The sequence below is a fragment of the Dermacentor albipictus genome, chromosome 9 (genome assembly GCF_038994185.2).
Source record: "Dermacentor albipictus isolate Rhodes 1998 colony chromosome 9, USDA_Dalb.pri_finalv2, whole genome shotgun sequence".
Taxonomy (NCBI): Eukaryota; Metazoa; Arthropoda; class Arachnida; order Ixodida; family Ixodidae; genus Dermacentor; species Dermacentor albipictus.
The window spans coordinates 132,255,012-132,274,175 of NC_091829.1; the positions used below are offsets into that span (position 1 = coordinate 132,255,012).

At 45.9% G+C, this 19,164-nt stretch overlaps 1 protein-coding gene across 1 annotated transcript in view; it reads left to right on the forward strand.

Moving 5' to 3' along the window:
* The first annotated feature begins 4,775 nt into the window (after nucleotides 1-4,775).
* The window catches only part of LOC135915563 (receptor-type tyrosine-protein phosphatase kappa-like), a 682,443-nt gene continuing 668,054 nt past the window's right edge, over nucleotides 4,776-19,164 (forward strand). Inside the window, exon 1 of the mRNA XM_065448678.2 lies at nucleotides 4,776-4,976. The gene's annotated coding sequence lies outside the window, so the exon portion shown is untranslated. The remainder of the gene's footprint in view (nucleotides 4,977-19,164) is intronic.

Here is a 19,164-nt window from a genome sequence, read left to right on the forward strand (position 1 = left end):
GGAAGCCTAAAAACAGTGAAGAAGAAAGTAGGAATTGGCAAGAATCAGATGTATGCGTTAAGAGACAAAGCTGGCAATATCATTACTAATATGGATGAGATAGTTGAAGTGGCTGAGGAGTTCTATAGAGATTTATACAGTACCAGTGACACCCACGACGATAATGGAAGAGAAAATAGTCTAGAGGAATTCGAAATCCCGATGGTAACGCCGGAAGAAGTAAAGAAAGCCTTGGGAGATATGCAAAGGGGGAAGGCAGCTGGGGAGGATCAGGTAACAGCAGATTTGTTGAAGGATGGTGGACAGCTTGTTCTAGAGAAGCTGGCCACCCTGTATACGCAATGCCTCAAGACCTCGAGCGTACCTGAATCTTGGAAGAACGCTAACATAATCCTAATCCATAAGAAAGGGGACGCCAAAGACTTGAAAAAATATAGACCGATCAGCTTACTGTCCGTTGCCTACAAAGTATTTACTAAGGTAATCGCAAATAGAATCAGGAACACCTTAGACTTCTGTCAAGCAAAGGACCAGGCAGGATTCCGTAAAGGCTACTCAACAATAGATCATATTCACACTATCAATCAGGTGATAGGGAAATGTGCGGAATATAACCAACCCTTATATATAGCTTTCATTGATTACGAGAAGGCGTTTGATTCAGTCGAAACCTCAGCAGTCATGGAGGCATTACGGAATCAGGGTGTAGATGAGCCATATGTAAAAATACTGAAAGATATCTACAGCGGCTCCATAGCCACCGTAGTCCTCCATAAAGCAAGCAACAAAATCCCAATAAAGAAAGGCGTCAGGCAGGGAGATACGATATCTCCAACGCTATTCACAGCGTGTTTGCAGGAGGTATTCAGAGACCTGGATTGGGAAGAATTGGGGATAAAAGTTGATGGAGAATACCTTAGTAACTTGCGATTCGCTGATGATATTGCCTTGTTTAGTAACTCGGGGGACCAATTGCAATGCATGCTCACTGACCTGGAGAGGCAAAGCAGACGAGTGGGTCTAAAAATTAATCTGCAGAAAACTAAAGTAATGCTTAACAGTCTCGGGAGAGAACAGCAGTTTACAATACGCAGCGAGACACTGGAAGTCGTAAGGGAATACATCTACTTAGGACAGGTATTGACGGCGGATCCGGATCATGAGACGGAAATAATCAGAAGAATAAGAATGGGCTGGGGTGCGTTTGGCAGGCATTCCCAGATCATGAACAGCAGGTTGCCATTATCCCTCAAGAGAAAAGTGTATAATAGCTGTGTCTTACCAGTACTCACTTACGGGGCAGAAACCTGGAGGCTTACGAAAAGGGTACTACTCAAATTGAGGACGACGCAACGAGCTATGGAAAGAAGAATGATAGGTGTAACGTTAAGGGATAAGAGCAGATTGGGTGAGGGAACAAACGCGAGTTAATGACATCTTAGTTGAAATTAAGAAAAAGTAATGGGCATGGGCAGGACATGTAATGAGGAGGGAAGATAACCGATGGTCATTAAGGGTTACGGACTGGATCCCAAGGGAAGTGAAGCGTAGCAGGGGGCGTCAGAAAGTTAGGTGGGCGGATGAGATTAAGAAGTTTGCAGGGACGGCATGGCCACAATTAGTACATGACCGGGGTTGGCGGAGAAAGATGGGAGAGGCCTTTGCCCTGCAGTGGGCGTGACCAGGCTGATGATATATATATATATATATATATATATATATATATATATATATATATATATATATATATACATGGTGGCATGCTCCAGAACCCACCGTCGGTTACACTTCGCGCCTAGAAGAGACAGGACGTTTGTCGATGAGGTACTGAAACATACTGCAATTTAGTAAACTTGGCATAAATCATGGATCCGGGACCTCACACAGGTACGACGCAATGCTTACCGCATTTCTTCTCGAATTTACGGCTAAATTACTATTAATTTTTATTGCGAAAGCAATACTGCTCGCACTTTCGGCCCATCGGTGGTCGTGGCGCCTCCTTACACAGCTGCGCATCACGTGACCGTGTGACGTCACGCCAGACCGAGAGACGGGGCCTCAGCTCGTGGCATCGATGGTGGAGGCGAAGTCTTGGGCGCCGCTGCTGCGGCCTTACCGAGAGAGGGCGCTCGCTGGTGTGATGCCGCGCTAGGAGGATAAATGGGGCTACACCTCGGCTCCTCGCAGTGGTCGGCGCGCTGCTATGTTGGATGATGTGTAGCTTTAAGTTTAACAAAGGGCAACCATGTCCACACCATCAGCCGAACCAAGGCGCAGCCAAGGGTATTATTTCGCAATCTTCCAGGCTGAACCAAGCTAAGCCTTCAGCCAATTTTTTCCCTCCCCATATGTACGGTAGCCAATTGTCCATGGTTAAACTGCTTGCCTTTGGCACTTCAATTATCTTCCCTTTTCTTTAGTATGTTGCAGTTTTTTTTGTCGGTGGCCTGCCTCATCTCTCACAGACGAAGTACAATATGAAAGAAACGTAGCTGAGCTATTAGAGGGCAGCTTTTTTCGCATTCCTGAAGCGTCATTTTAAAAGATACATTTCCTATCCAGGCCTGAATGAAAGCGATACAGGCGAGGTGAGTTACGGTAGCTCGTGCGTTTGGGCTAACGACGCTACTCACGCAGAACTTTCGTCTTTTGCGTGGTTGTGAACCGGAGTGAAAGGCAGCAGGGTAACACGCCTTCCGGAAATGAAAAACTCAGAATGACCTTTTGTATGAGGACCCCACCCACTCGACCTCAAGAGCAACCACCTCGATGGTCCGAATAAATGTTTTTTCTCTATCTCTTTCTTGAAGGTTGGACGTACGTCAAGGACCCACAATACACAACGCCTTCAAGTGGGTATTCGCTTGAAAATGCGGAACTCAGATGAAACGTTTTCAAGTGCATAGGCTTTTAATTATTCTAAGAATATTTTTATTGAAATTTCCTTGCTTGCCATCAGGCGAAAGCAGGCTAACAAGCATTTAAATTTTCTTTATTCTTGAGACCTTCTGTGAGTGTCCACGTTGCTGTCATTTACAACTTCTTAGATTAAAAAGTCAGTTGTAAATAATAAATCATTTGTATAAATGAGAAACGCACACACAAAAAAAAAATCCTAGTCCATTTCTCAGTTGTCACTCAATAAAGAACAAGGTCGTTCCAAAAGACTGTGTCAGAAATAAAACTCATTATAAGGCGACCTTGCGCTGGAAAAGAAAATAACTATCAAAGCACAGCGATGGCTGCGCACAAAATAGTGCTTCCTCTGAATCTGATCTACGAATCAAGGCATCGGTTCACCAGATCTGAATGGTCGTACATTGCAGCGCAATTGCGGGCGCTCAAAATTGATCGAGAATGATGTATACGCCTGTATTCGCTTCACGGGCGCAATCTGACCAGATAACTCTCTTTCGCTATTGAACCGTTGACGACGTTTTAGATGCTTGAAATACGTGCAGATTCGTCATGAGCTAAGCGATAACTTTGGAACAGTGGCTCAAAAATCTGATCAATGGTTCAAACGCGTCGGTTCCATGCGTCAGTCATCGAAGCTTCCAGATTTGTCGCTGAGACCAGCGTGTCTTCCAGAAAGTTCTACATCATTCGCGTCGTGTGATGAAATGATATTACACAAGGTTCGGTGAGAAGACAGCGGATAGAATCATCGATAACTTTCTAAAAATTTCGGATACATGCAAGCGCATCCTGAGCTGTGCGATAACATTTATTAGGTGGTGAAATGCGGTCACCCAATAAAGATAAACGAGTGCACCTGTCAATATACACGCTAGGGAATGCGCAACATGCTGAACAGCTTCAGTCGCGCTACACCTTAATCACAGCCGGCTATCACTCGATAACCACGCGCACTCGATGTAACAACGCCGCTGTCATGAAAAGCGCCGGCAGCAAAAAAGCAAACGTTTCGTGCTGCCTTCTGCTTCAGCGTGAGGAAACCCTTTACGGCCAAATCGACGCAGTCTTGAAAGTACTGGGAACCTCAATTCCGCTATTGAGGCTCCCAGTATGACATACCAACTAGCCCGAATCGCTTATGCCTTCAAAGGCTACTGGCGATGTGTAGAGGTGGGGAAATTCACCAGATGTAATACAGTAGACCCTGTGTGTAATATAAATAACGGTGATGAGTGCCCCGAAGAACAAATGTGGCAGAAACTCCGCGATGGAGTGGCCAGAACCCCATTATCAGGGATTTAGCGGCTTTCTGTAGACTCGAGACATCTTGGTCGGGACTCCACGCGCCGTTTTACCGCTTCTGAAAAGTGTGGGAGGCTGGAGGGGGCAATTGCCCCTTCCTCCCGTGCTACACCATGCTAGAAACGCCCATGCATAACGAGTATTTTCTGCGTCTTTGCATCCCAGCGAGTTCTGCATTTTTCAACAAAAGTTCTTCGACTTTGTCGGTCATTATTTTTTTTCACGCCATATAATTTGAGAGAGGGTGGTTTCCGTTCACGTAGTACGTTATGAATTTAAACTGCAGGATAAAGCGAAGTGGAACGAGAGCTCGACAGGTACGCGTCACAAGTGCAGTACTGCACCAAGGAGTGAAGTCAGGTGTGCAAAATGCAGCAATGAAAATGCGAAGCGTCAAAGCGAAAGCGAGGAGCTGAGAGCGGCACCATGGAGGAGGTGGGCAGGACGGCGTGCCGAGGAGAAGGAGCGACCATGTTCGATCCGCCGCAGAGACGCCGCGCGCGTCGCAGTGGTCGCTGCTGCAGCGCAGTTCTCGGACGCACCCCGTCTGCACCAAGCAGCAGACGACGCTCGATGTTGTTCGGTTTAGCGCCCAGCGTAGACGTATGGTAATTGCGACACCCCTTTGGTCGTGGCCATCCCAAGGCGAAGCTGGCGTTCCAGGTTCTGCTTCCTGTGAGCTTCCTCAACTCCCGGCCACGCCGACTGGGAAAACCCGTTTTTGACCTCTATGGATTTCACAGGCCTCCTAGGTGAGTTGTCTCAGAAATCATCGGCAAACAGTGATGAGCGCACCTTTCAGAAACGATTTCTGGAAGACAGAAGTGTCGCACTGCATTGCAATGCACTTCCAATGTGAAATACGGCTTGGCAGCAAGAATGGGCACACCAACTTTTCCTAATATCGCCAGTTACTTTGAAATATTTGCTCCACGGCAGTAGCTGCACCAAGTGCGGTTCCACATGTTGTGACGTTCATTCGCACTCCGTAGGCTGCAGCAGGGAATGTTTAATTTCTCTGCCTAATTGGCCAGCGTTTATTAAGAATAAAACGATGCTGTTAGAACGCGCCCTCAGAGCCGCGTTTCAAGTGTCGTGTTTCACGCACGTTTCCAGGAAAGCACTCTTGTGTCAGTACTTGTGATGCATCTCTAGAGAACAGGACTTCATCTTTCTTTCCAAGCAAAGTCTGAGCCAGCTACAGCTGAGCCTTGGCGGAAACGCGCTCTCTAGAGCTCGTAATGCAGAGCGTGCTTAACGACACACCAGTGATGATGCAAACAGATCTTCCCCCGTGTATCGGTAGCTCGGACATCACAATGCGTAGCAGGAAACAATTCGCGTCCATCCTCTGGTATTCGAATCCAAAACTACTGAGAAAACGCTGGCTAGGCACTGACTTCTCTTTGCTAAAATTTGGAGCCAAGCTCTTATGCCAGCTCCGAAACAACTTCCTTTAGGAACGACAGGTATACCGCCGGCCACGTATCAAGCTGTTCGAGTGCATTTCCTATGTGAGTGCTGTGTCCGTACAAAATAGTGGCCAAGCCCGCAATGACTGGAAAAAAATAATCTCACGGCTCCCTTTGTTTTCTAGTGCTAGTGGCACTGGAGAGTGTTCCGTTGTCCAAGTGTAGGTCGCGAGAACTAGCGGCGCTTCAATCTGGCCGTGGTTCGTCGCAGACCACGTGGCCCCTCCGTGCCACGGCCATGGAAGAAGCAAAAATATATGAGGGAGCATTGCGTCATGCAGTCAGCCTTGGCAAGCGAACGCTCCGTGAAGCCACAGTGGTGGCCTAAAACATGACCTCTTGGGTCGACATAACAGAGAAAGAATCGAGATTTGCGGGGACATTTGGTTCCCAGCAGCCATGCGAGTAGTTTTCATTCGGTGCGCTCTTGTTCAGATGCCCTGCCGTGGCTCTGCCTGCAGTACGGGAACACCACAACCAACCACGCACTTTGACGTGAGATGACGTCTTGAGTCGCCCCTGGCCTAGCTGATTTCGCCTTCAATCGCTTTGCGATATGCTCCTTCCTCTTGTTTCCTTCCTCCATAGCCACGGCTCTTTCTCTCGTGCGCGCTCGTCACCATGGCTATGGCTTGGTCATGTGACCAAGACGTTATTTTTTGAACGCTCTGCTGCCGCCCTCGGCGTGAGATGAGCAAAATCAGGGGCATACACAGCATGGTTATTGTTTGATTGCTGTGTACTTGTGGGAAAAATCCACATTTCTCGCAGCTAACTAGGGCAAAGATGCATGTGCACATGGTGCGTCAGCGTTCAAGACGGACCTTATCTACTGCAACGCTTAGGGCAATTATACCGAGCACTTTAGCGAAGCACGATGTTGGGATAGCACTGCACAGCTGTCAGTGTTTGTGGCACGAAATGTAGGGAAGCGAGTAAAAAAATAAAATGCCCCATACTTTTGTCGAAACCAATGACAGTTTTCTTCACAGGAATTACAAAACCTCACCGTAACAAAGTATACGGCCTTATGAAGAAAAAAGAATTATCAGCATTTATTAGAAAAAAAAAACGTGATAATCCTAGGAAACCGTCGCAAGATAGACTGTCCTAAAGAACAAAATAACGACATTCTAATGGCAGGAAAATGTGAGTCGAGACAGGCGGCACAAGCGCCTTTGAATAGTGCTTATCCATTCTACTGACACTGCTGCGAGTAGCGGGAGCAGTATTGACGTGCTTACAGGCACGAATAAGTTCTGTGCAAATGTAGGTGAATATGATGGACAGAACTGGCGGAGCTGAGATGTTGCGATGTCATGTACATTTGCGCTCCTAACTACAGTTGCTCTGGACGCTGAGAGCGTGATCAGGGAGTTGAATCACAAATTTTCTGCTGTTGTGGATTAGATAAATGTTGTACTGCCTAATAATGTTGCACCCTTTCTTTACCCCACCCATGCGCACCTTCATGCCTCATTATTTGGAATTTGTATGCTGGATTGTGGCGTTTTTTCCTCGTAAGGAAAGGAATGTGGCGTTTTTTTCCTTTATTAAGGTAGATGTAAAGGTGAACTCTCAAAATGCAGGCCAATACCTGGTCTGCCGGTGCTTTCTAAAGTTTTCGAAGGCTTTATATATACGAGGCTCGACTATTTCTCTAGAAAGAGAAATATAATCGCTGGTGCTCAGTATTGGTTTGTAAAGAACAAGACCGCAGAGCATGCACAACTGCATAAAAAATGCTCAGGAACATGAAGAATGGATTATGCACCATCATTCACTTTGCTAATCATTAAAAAAAGTATGCCGATCCAATGCAAATCGTGGAATCTATTTGAATCGGAGATTTCGTGAGGTGATTAATCAGACGCTTCAAATTTGGCCGTTTCGCTTATCCGTTAATGAAACGGGCTAACGGGCAAATCCGTGAGTGCGCGGTCCTTGACTTGTTCCCAAGCTTATTAGCCAACCTCATGATTTTTATACCACAACTTGGCCGTTCCACTCAAATAAAAGATCGCATTGGCGAGCATGAGCACTAGGTCCCATTGATTTTGCTCACTCACCCGCTCATATTGTGTCAGCCGCTCCTCAACGTCAGTGTCATGGGTCCTGTTGAACGGTCCAGGGTATCGCGGGTGGGCTAAAACAATCGTGGTCCGCGGCACCGACGCAGATGCCGGATGGTGGTCGCAACGCTGGCGCCTCCGGAGCTCTGTCGTGTGGCGACAGTACCCTTCGCCACTGTGTGATTGGGCGTCAAATAGATGAGAGCGAAGCACGACTAAGAGCACAGGCTATTTACAGGGATGGCAAGTTGGTGGAACAAGCGCAACGTCTAGGCCATCGTGGTCTTCTTCGTTAGTCCAAGGAGATGGCATTTAGCAATACATATGACATATGCATTGCGACCTCGTTCATACTCCTGGATAAAAAAGAACTTGAGAAAGAATGCGCTAACCGGAAAAACGTATGATCCGCAGTGGATAAATGTGACACGCAAGTTTTAGCTCGGGGCCTCCTATCTGAATACTTGGGGAAGGAGAAATTGTTTCCACGGAAATTACTGCACCGAATTCGATAAGGTTTGTTGCATTAAAACGAAAGTTTTAAAATTTAGTGACCGTTGGTTGCGACGCATTGACTGAGGCTGTTTTTCTTTCCACGCATTAGAAGAGCACGACGCCCCATTTCATCGTTTGGGGGAAGATGGGCGTGGAGTTGTTGCAACAACTACTTGCATGTTTGTGTCTGTTTACATTTTTTTGTCAGCCTTGCTTCTAAACCAGTATTAGTTTCCCTATGTTGTCTCAGTCTGACAATTAAACACCGTCCTCAGCCCCTCCTCTCTTTTTCTCCGTCCTCATCTTTTCTTCAACATACTCAATTCCACTTACTTCGTGCACCAGCTTATCCTCCTCCTCCCCTCATCATGTGAGGGGGAGATCAAGCTATGTGTACATAAAGATGATGCTAAGGTAAGCAGTTCCTGTTCTGAGAAAATGAAAAAAGCAATGATTTTCTTAGAAATTACTCAGCTATAGCAGAAAATCTTGACTGTCGTGTAGCAATGAGTGCCTCCTTGGATGGCTTTTCATAAGCGTATCTCATGTGCAGGCGTGGCCCAGTTGAGCTACTGGCAAGGCTGCTCCGGTTTGAGCTGGCCTCACACCTCATCATCACTGCTTGGACGAGCTTTTGAACGTAGACTATAAACACATAAATACATAAATAAATAAATTATGTCACAGCATGGCTCCTTGTGGCGTGGCTCCTAGCACGAGAAACATGTTACCGAAACAGATGTAAGCATTCTTCAGGTGTGGTAAATATTAGCAACAAGCCTAGTAAATTTCTGAAGGAACGCACTTTGTTTCAGTACCATAGGCTGGCAGTGTCTTGCAAGGGGCGACGGTGAAGGGCCCCTTCCTTGCTTTGCTCAGCTTTACTTTCCATCGTAGCGCTCCTTTCCTTGTGGAAGCCTTATGTGTTGTAGCATTCTCATTATAGCGAAGAACAGCTAGTTGAGCCCTGGAAACAAATTTGGAAGCTGGTATGCGTGTTCGTATCCTCTCATTTAGGCAATCCACCTTGCTTTCATGCCATGTGGTGAGTAAGCTACCGATTTAGGGGCAAAGCGAATTAACAAGCTGTTGAATGACTAATGACTACGTCAGTGCTCCAGGTGAAAGGTGGCGAAAATCACTTAGCAAGCGAGGGCTTTCGAAAATTGGTCTCAGCTTTTGGAAGGCGGGGGAATCTTTGCAAAAGGTATCTTCAAGAAGGTGTTAAAATGATGAACTTGGCAAGTTTGGATAACCATACAAAACAGAGTGGCTTTCTATTGACGTTCACCGACAAAATAATGGGATTTTGTTCTTGCTGAACCAGAGAAGCACAGTATCTTTTTGGCATGTGTAGTAGTTGGTGCAGGATTGCTTACAATAGGTGTAGCAAAGATTTAAACTCTGCTAAGTAACCACCCCAGAGAGTGCATGACACAAGAACAGACGCAGTCTTTCTATAAGACGAAGCACATGACCATGCATTCAGACGCACATGAAAGCGCTGCAAGGTTATACATTAAAATGGAATAGAACTTATTCGAAGTGCATACACACCAGGGAGGACGCCGAAAGGCACAATGCCTGACCAGGGCCGTCCTCCCCATGGTAGGTAGGTTGCATGCGGAGGGTTACGAACAGAAATAAATACACAAGCAGCGTAGAATATACGTCAACACTTGCTGGCAGAATAACAAAAGAAAAAAATCAATTCATGGTCATAAAAAGAAAAGCTGCAAGCCACTGCCATGTCAGGTATTTGAGGTAGTACAAAAGCACCCGATATAGGAATACCGCAGGTAACATCAACAACAACCTTTAGACGTACCCTTTGTCAGTCCAAACTCATCCCATGAATCTTTGTGTGTGGTAGATTGCTTCACCCAAACCTGTTGTAAGCAGCCTACGTCATATTTTGAATGATTTTTTCAGCAGTTGTTGAATTCATACTGCATACAAATATACATAAATAAAATCTTCGTTTATGCTCATGCATGGAAGTTGTGGTGTTGGAGTTGTGCATTTGTGCAAGGAATATTTAAAGATAAGACACCTTGTGTCGGTAGCGGCACATGAACATTTCCCGATTACATGAGATAAAAAAATTTGACATTCACTTAAGCATACTTGTTTTCTCCCGCCAAATGTCGTGGGTTTGGGTGTCTTAATGGACGCTACCTGAATTAACTTCGCCCTAATTAACACCAACGGCCATGGCTTCGGCTCCTACCAAAGGTCAAGGGTTCGAGTGCTTTAATTAATTTCAATCAATCAATCACTCATTTTATTTACTTAAACAAGGAGGAGTACGGGACTAACAGCTCGGACGGCTTGACTAGGTCCCGACCCCTTACAAGTTGGCATAACAGCAAGATGAAGGCCAGTCGTACACAAAAAATGAAAAAAAAACATCGCAAAGCAGGGTAAAACAGAGTGTAACAAGACGGCAACAAATAACACACATAAACAACAGTGGGGAACAGAAATAGGAGAAATAAGAAGGCATGGTCTAGTCTTGCGAATAAATAAGTTGAGAAAAATGTTTGATGCGAGAGTTTCGGTTTTAGGAGGGATCGAAATTCTGTCGGTCTAATAAGTTAAACAACGAAGTTAATGAACAAGATAACGATTGCTCATCATAGGAGGTTCTCAGGGTGGGTACGAACCACCTTTCTTTATGTCAGGTCTGACGAATATTTGTACTCTCTCGAAGTTTTGCCAGATGAATTGTATCATAAATGCCAAATTTTACGAAACCTTTGTGGCACAACATCAACCTATAATTGTAAAAACAAAACAGAGCAAGAATTTCACATTTCGAAAAGTACGAGTACGTATAATGCGAAGTACGAAGTACGTACTGTGAAGTACGTATAATGTAGACCAGCTATGTAACACATAACTCTTTTTTGTAGTGAATGTAGTTTCTGCAAGTTTGTCACACCAGTTGTGCCCCACACCAAGATGCAATACTGCATGACAGATACTACCAGAGCATTGTATAGCATTATTTTTACCTTGGTCGGGAGTAAGCGACGCATACGAGCAGTGACACTAAAGGCAGATGACAATTTTGATTGGAGATGATCAACATGCTCATTTCAGGTAAGGTGCTTTATAAAACGCACCCTAACCATATTAACAGAATCCACTATCTCTAACTGGTCACTGCCCAGACACAAGTTCATGTTAGTTGTCAACAACTTACCTCTAGGCGTGTACAGGATTACTTTTGTTTTCTTAGGGTTGATTTTTAAGCAGTTGATCGTGGACCAGCGTTCTAAGTCATACAGCGTCTTATTAGCCTTTATTTCTACATCTGTTTCCACGTTGCCAGTAATAAAAACGGTTGTGTCATCGGCATACCAAACGAATGTAGCGTTATCTGTACAGCGTACGATGTCATTTACGTAAATTAAAGATAAAAGTGGGCCCAAAATGCTTCCTTGTGGCACACCAGTGATAAGTGGCTTCCTTGAGGATAATGCGTTACTGGCATCTACGAACTGTAACCTGTGGGACAACTAAGATGTCAGATACGAGTGTGCGGTTCCACGTGCACCATACATTTCTAATTTGTTAAGAAGGATGGATTAATTAAAACAATAACCTTAGATAATTCTATGTATATGCCTAGTGCCATTTGCTTACGGCTGAATGCGTCTAAAATTATTTCTTCTTGGCTCAGAAGGGCTGTTTACGTTGAGCCGTGGTTTCGAAAACCATGTTGAAAGGCTGTAATCAAACAGTGACGGTTAAAGAATGAGAATAATCGCAAATGCATTATTTTCTGAATGCCCTTAGAAAATACTGGAATTATTGATATAGGCCGATAATTATTTAATGCATTTTTATCACCGCGCTTGAAGACGGGAACAACGCGTGTAATTTGTATTCTCTTAGGAAAGACACCTGTTGATAATATCATGTTATGAACATCGGCTAGAATAGAGATTATAATATCGATCGCATTCTTTACAGGGTGAATCTGGACACCATCGGCGTCTAGTGACTTGCTGTTGCTTGTAGCTCTGACACACGATAAAACTTCAGGAGAAGTAGTTGGAGCAAGGAAAAGCGATGCTCCATTCCTGTTTACTGGAATTACCTTAACACCAAAGGCCGTGGGTTTTACCCACCCATAAGCTCGACGGTTCGACTCCCACCGAAGGTCATGGGTTCTAGTGGTTGAATTAGCTCTATCTTGATTAACTTTGCCTTTATTTCTTGGCATGATGAGCAGCATCGCAGCCAGCTGCGGAAGTAGGTGACGCTGAACGCGACAGTAGTGGCACGAGCGCAAGGGGCAGTATGGGAACGCGAGCCAGCTGTGGAAGAAGGTGATGGCACGAGCACGTCTGCACGAGGCGAGCTCACGTGACTTTCTGTACCACACGCAGCGTATTCAAGCCTACTGTCTGATGAGGTATTTAAGGCTTGCACCTTAACAGGCGAGCAGTTTAGGCAAATTACGTTGTGTCATCCATGCTCTGGCTTGAAAGGTTACATGCAGACATTATGCGAAGGGCGCTTCATGTCCATGATGCTGGTCTCATATATGGTTCACCAGAGACTTCCACATGCTCACTATTCGGTCGCCATCACCTTGTCTCAAAGCTGCCACCGAGTACAGATGGTTGATTACGCTGTATATCAGTTGCTGATTATAAGAACAGTTGCGGAATTTCGCAGCTGCTTTGAGCTATTTCTTCAATCCTAGGAAAAACAGTGCGCGATCAAGGCACTCATTGTTGCTGTATAATAATGAGGTATATTCATGACGCACTTCTTGCAATGTGCCACACGTGGAAATAGTGTGTCATGTCAGGATTTTTCTACCTGCTGTCGGCCCTAATGGCAGGGTGACACTCTGCAAAATAAGGTAACTTTCGCAAAAGACAGGCCTAGAAGTAAACTTAAAGGTACCACCTGCAGTCATTCAAGGGCGACCACTGGAGTACATGGCTTTTGTGCAATGTTTTGGAAACCAAAGGGCATGGACATGTACGACCAACTGCTATGTGGCACTATCGGTGTTTGTGACGTCACAGTTCATCATACTGCTTCGACCATTCTTCCTTTTCCCTTGTTTCACAAAAACCACGTACTGCGCATGCACTGCACTGTTGACATTTCTGTGACTGCAGACAGTGCTTTGCGTTGTGTAAGGTCTCGGTAGCAACAGTCCTGGCAGCAGCAACACGCTGAGTTGCTACAGTGCATAGCACAGGAGGGGAGCTGCATCTGCAAATCTCAACCCAGAATACGGTGTTTGCTTCGAGCACAGCACAGAACCATTTACTATAGGAGCTCATTAAAGTGAGGGCAATAATCTTACTTGACAGGAAACTTGCAGATAAGCTTCGGTTGAATGCAATTCACTTGCCCCAATGCCCTGCTGAGGCTCTCGATAAAGTGATTAGTTATATTTGTGCTGAAGTTATTTCGCAGCTCTTTCGCCCTTACTGATCATGATGGCGCAGCGATAACTGAGGCTGATTGTTCCGAACTACTGAACGAAACATTTTCGTCGGTGTAATTTTTTAACAATGTGTTGAAAACTGCTGTACTTTTGTTTTATTACGTTTACTTTGTAAAGGAGTTCCCATTGCAGTCTTTGACTCCGGGACCTCCTCCTGAATATTAAGAACTTGTAATCATTCTAATGATCTCAATAAAAACCGATTCTGATTCTGAATGTTCAGAGCCTTTAGTCACCATGACTCGCACTCATTCATTTATGCCTGAAATAACAATTACCGATTCTGGAATTTATTCTCTCCTTACTAATCTTAAGATTTCATCTTCCGCTGACAATACTGGCTTAAATAAAGCAATCCTAAAACATATTGGCCCAAGCATCTTACCAATACTGTCCGCCTTATTTTTACACTCGCTATTGTGAATCACTATTGTATCGTAACGACGAAGGCCAGGAACTCAGGAAACAATGAAGCTGGTTTATTGCGGTCCGTACATATATAGGGCCGTGGGGAGAGAAGGTAGGAGTTAACAAGGGAGAGGGAAATGGAGCACGTTGCACTGAGCCGGCTGTTGATAACAGGCAAGCACTGATACCTGATATGATACATCCCGCCCCTTTATTGTTCGTTATTTGCCATTGATAATTTGTTGAAAGTACGTGTTGCAGGCCAACCGCATGGGTGGCCTTGTGGGTCACGTGGACCGCCTTTGCAGTGGAGGCTGTGCCGTCGTACAAGAGTCTGCAGGGTCCTGTGGCGATAATGGGACATGCTGGGTTTCAGTTTGTTGGTTCTCAGCAGAGTTGCTATCATCCGATGAGCATGAAGCTAATCGATCCCTGGTCGCGAGCAAGTGCCGCCGGTTGCGCCGCAGAACGCTGTCATCGGTTTGAACTAGGTAGGACCGCGGTCCCGCCGGTGCGATCACCTGACCTTTCCTTGCCCATGACGACCCTCTTATGCTCACGGCATCACCTTCTTCAAGGGTTTGCAGGTTCCGGCAGTAGTGTCGTGACTGCTTGTGCTTGCTGACCTGGGTGATCGGCTGCGGGTGAAAGTCCGGCAAGGGGGTGCGAAGGCTCCTTCCTTGAAGCAGCTCTCCAGGTGACCGGCTGTCTTCCAAAGGACTTGTTCTGTAATTTAATACGCCAAGCCAAAAATCCTCATTCCCTTCGCTTGTCTTTTTAGGAATCCTTTTGATGATCACTTGTACGCCTTTTTCCGCAAGGCCATTGGAGCGCGGAAATTGTGGGCTAGATATCACGTGCTTAAACGGACACTAAAGTGAAAAATAATTTCTTCTGCATCAGTAAATTACCGTTCTACAACACCGAAAACACCACTCTTACAACGATAAGACGTTTAGTAAGCCAGAAAGAGTGCAAGAACGAAATACGGGTGGCGACGCCTGCTTAAGTTACCGCACCTGGGTGCTGTGACGTCTTGGATTTCGATGGCATCTTCTAGGGCCTACTAATAATATATAGCTGTACAGATTGACTACATTGTGTTCTAGAGGAACCAAATAATAAATGTGGAAAGTCTCGGGAACCTTTATTTAGCCAACGTGGCCCAAATGCGAAAACATACTTTGGAATCCCTGACGTCACGCTGACGTACCGGCTCTGGGGTTTCGGCGTGAAATTCAAAGACTGATACTTGGCCCTTCATTTTTTCATCTAATAATATAACTATTTTTTTTAAATGACTGCCTGCAAGGTTCTCAAACAATGCTTCATTAGCCTAACTGATTTATTGTTTCGCTTTAGTGTCCCTTTAAAGTCATACAGTTTTGAAAAACGTTCAAACTCGCGGGAAGCAAATTGCGGTCCGTTATCGGTGCAAACTTCTGATGGTATGCCATCTCTTTAAAACACTGCGCTAAGTCTTTCGATGACAGTACACGCACTGAGATCGGGCAACTTCTCGACGTCTGGAAAGTTTGACGTCACGTCATAAGCGCAGAAATAATACATTTCTCCGTACTGAAATATATCGACACCAAATCGCTGCCAGGCTTGGGTCGGTGTTGAACGTAGCATTAGTGGTTCTGCGGGTTGACTGTGAGCGTACTTTCTGTAGATTCCACATTTCTGGTTCTATGCTTCTATGTCAGAATTTATCCCAGGCTAGTAAACGAGTTGCCTAGCTCCTGCTTTGCTCGTAACAATATCAAGATGTCCTGCATAAATCCGCTTTAATGTCTCAGCACGCATGCTTGTGGGAATTATCACTTTACTGCTTTTGATGAGTATGCCGTTTACCATTGACAGCTCCGACGCAACAAACTTTAGGCAACCTTCTGTGGGCTTTCCCGTCGAAATGCGTTCTATAACTGCTTCCAGGTAAGGATCCGCCGAAAATATAGCGCAGAGGCGCGTCATGGTTCTTTCACTCACGGTTGCCGACAGTGTCTTGATGGCGTGCACTTCAACGTCATCCGTGTCCACCGTGGCGGCGTCCTCAGGGATCGGCGACCTTGACAGCATATCGGCGAGGTCCATCTGTTTGCCAGGAACGTATGATAGTGTGCAGTTGTACTTCAGTAGACGCAAAAAGAAACACTGAACTCTGGGCGGCATATCCCCAATTTCTTTTTTCGCGATATTCATTACCGGCTGGTGGTCACTTTCCAAGAAATACGGACAGCCGTACACAAAGTGATAACATTTCTCGCATCCATAGACAAGAGCAAGTGCTCCTTTCTCGATTTGTGAATATCGCTGTTCGGTTTCTGTCAAGACTCGCGACGCATACAGGCTTGAAGGGGGCACCCTGATGCTGCAGCAGGGCTGAGCCTATGCCATCTTGTGAAGCGTCTGATCTCGCTTCCGTTTCCTTGGTTGGGTCAACTATTGCCAGGAACGGTGCTTTGGTCAATGCTTTGCAAATTTCCTGCCAGTCCCTTTCGTGATTAGGTGTACACTCAAACAGCACGTCCTGCTTGATAAAGGACCGCCAACGCAGTTGTTCGCTGAGCTAGTGCTGGCAGGTATTTGCTGAAGTAGTTCATAACGCCAAGCATTCTTCGCACTGCTTCTTTATCTTTCGGTTTTGGCATTTCAACAGACTCTGCACTAGAGTGGGGTTGGGTCTTATGCCTCTGCTGCTAATAATGTCGCCCAAGAATGCGATTTCTTCAACGCCGAAACGGCATTTTGCCGCATTGAACGTTAAGCCTGCCCCTTCAGCCACGGATAGAACACTTCGCACTCTTTCGTCATGCTCTGCCCTAGTTCTGCGCCAAATGAGTACATCATCGACGTACACGCGCACACCTGGAAGGCCATCAAATGCCTCGTTCAGAGCTTTCTGGAACACTTCGCTGGTCGACGCAATGCCGAAAGGGAGCCGCAGAAAACAATAGCGTCCAAAGGGCGTTGCAGACGTGCATATTTCAGACGACTCCTCATCTAATGGAATTTTATGAAACCCAGCATGCGCGTCCAGACGTGAAAAAATTTTGTACCTGTCAGCTCCGCCTCAATGTTCTCTCGACGAGGCATCTGATAATTTTCGCGCTTCAGGATGTCGTTAATTTGCCTAGGGTCAAGACATACTCTCAGCTTGCCGTCTTTTTTGCGCACGATGACTAATGGGCTTACCCAGTCGGTCGGGTTGCTCACTTTCCGTACGAGGCCTTCTTGTTCCATTCTGTCCAATTCGGCACGCAGCGGCTGCTGAAGAGACAGGGGCACTCTTCGCGCCGGCTGGACGACAGGTACGGCGTTCTTGCGGAGTAACAACCTGTGCTTTATTTATTTATTTATCACAATACCCAAAGTGCCCGTAGGCATTACAGCGGGGGGGGGGGAAAGGAAACAAAGAACCAATAAAGCAGGCAATACATAACATATACCCGGAATGCTGTCATACTCGCACATACACACAAAAACACTATCTTACTTCAGTGGGCGTATACAGTTTGAAAACACATCATTTGATAGAATCATTGCGATATCGGATGGTAGCTTGTTTCATTGGCTCATGGTTCTCGGGAAAAATGACATTTTAAACGGTTCAGTTTTGCAGGCCATTTCTTTAACCTTATTTTCATGGTCCAGCCGTTCAGAAACGTAATCAGGCTTGGAGAAATGTTTCCCGGGATTTATACCTGTTCGAGAGTGGAATATGTTATGAAAGAGTTTCAGTCTGAGATATTTCCTGCGTTGCTGAAATGGCTCCCAACTGAGGCTTTCTTTTGCTCTTGAAACACTGAAATTCCTAGTGTAGTTTGAATAAACAAAACGAACGGCTATGCTTTGAATTCTTTCTAAACTGTTGACGTCACGTGCCGTCCACGGATCCCACACAGCACACGCATAATCCAGAACAGATCGGACATTTGATTTGTACAATGATATCTTTGTCTCCAGTTCGCTGAAGACATGCAGTTCCTTTGAACAGTCCAGGAAACTGCTGGGCTACGTCTACCTCTGTGGTCGTGACTGCCTCTACCGCTCGTTGGATCAGGCCCGATCGCTCGCTTGTCTCGAGTAAGAGTATCGCTTAGCATTTCTTTTTTACCAGGAAAAAATCAGCGGCTATGTCAAAGTCTCCCACTAGTACTTTTGTTGCAACCAGGTCGCAATGTTTGATGAGCGCGCCGTTATACGAGAGAGGAGTGTCGCACCAGACGGCATTAATGCAGCAATGCACAGCTTGCGGTACACTGACAAGGGTATGATGTTTCCTTGTGAGCCGGTGTCGACTTTGAACACAACTTCACCGCCGCCAATGTTCACCTCGACCCGCCCGTCAAGGTTGTTTGTTGTCGGTGGTTCCAACAGCGATGTTTAGCACTTCGAAGTTCTCTTCATGCTGAATCTCGTTTACACCTGTTGATCTGCAACAACATGCGAAGTGGTTGAGCCCCTGGCATGTGTGGCATGCTTTCCCGTACGCTGGGCAACGGCGTGGGGCGTGTAGTCGGCCGCAGCGAGTACATCTGTTATTCCGTTGAGGACACTTCGGTATTTTCCGCGTTTGCCTGCTCGAACTAATCGCGTCAACTTCAGTCTAGTGCTTTCGTGTGTTCCAAACTTCGGTCTGACGGGCTGCAGTCTCTGCCGCCTTGCATAGCGTGCCAGCTTTTTCCAGCGTCAGCTTTTTGTCCCTTGTCATCTTCTCCCGAAGCTTAGGGGAGTTCGTGCCAAAAATGATTTGGTCACGCACCATGTCGTCGACCATGTTGCCGAAGTTGCAGTAACTGGCTTCCTTCTTCAGGTCCCGCAGAAACTGCTCGAAGGATTCCCCTTCAGCTTGAAGGCGAGTGCGAAACATGTATCTTTCATGCACATCGTTTTGCTGGTCGATGCAGCATGACTCAATCTTGACGAACACCATGTCATAGTTCTCTTTGCTTTCTCCCGCGAGAAAGGTGAAATTATTGAAGACTTCTAAAGCGTCTTCACCCGC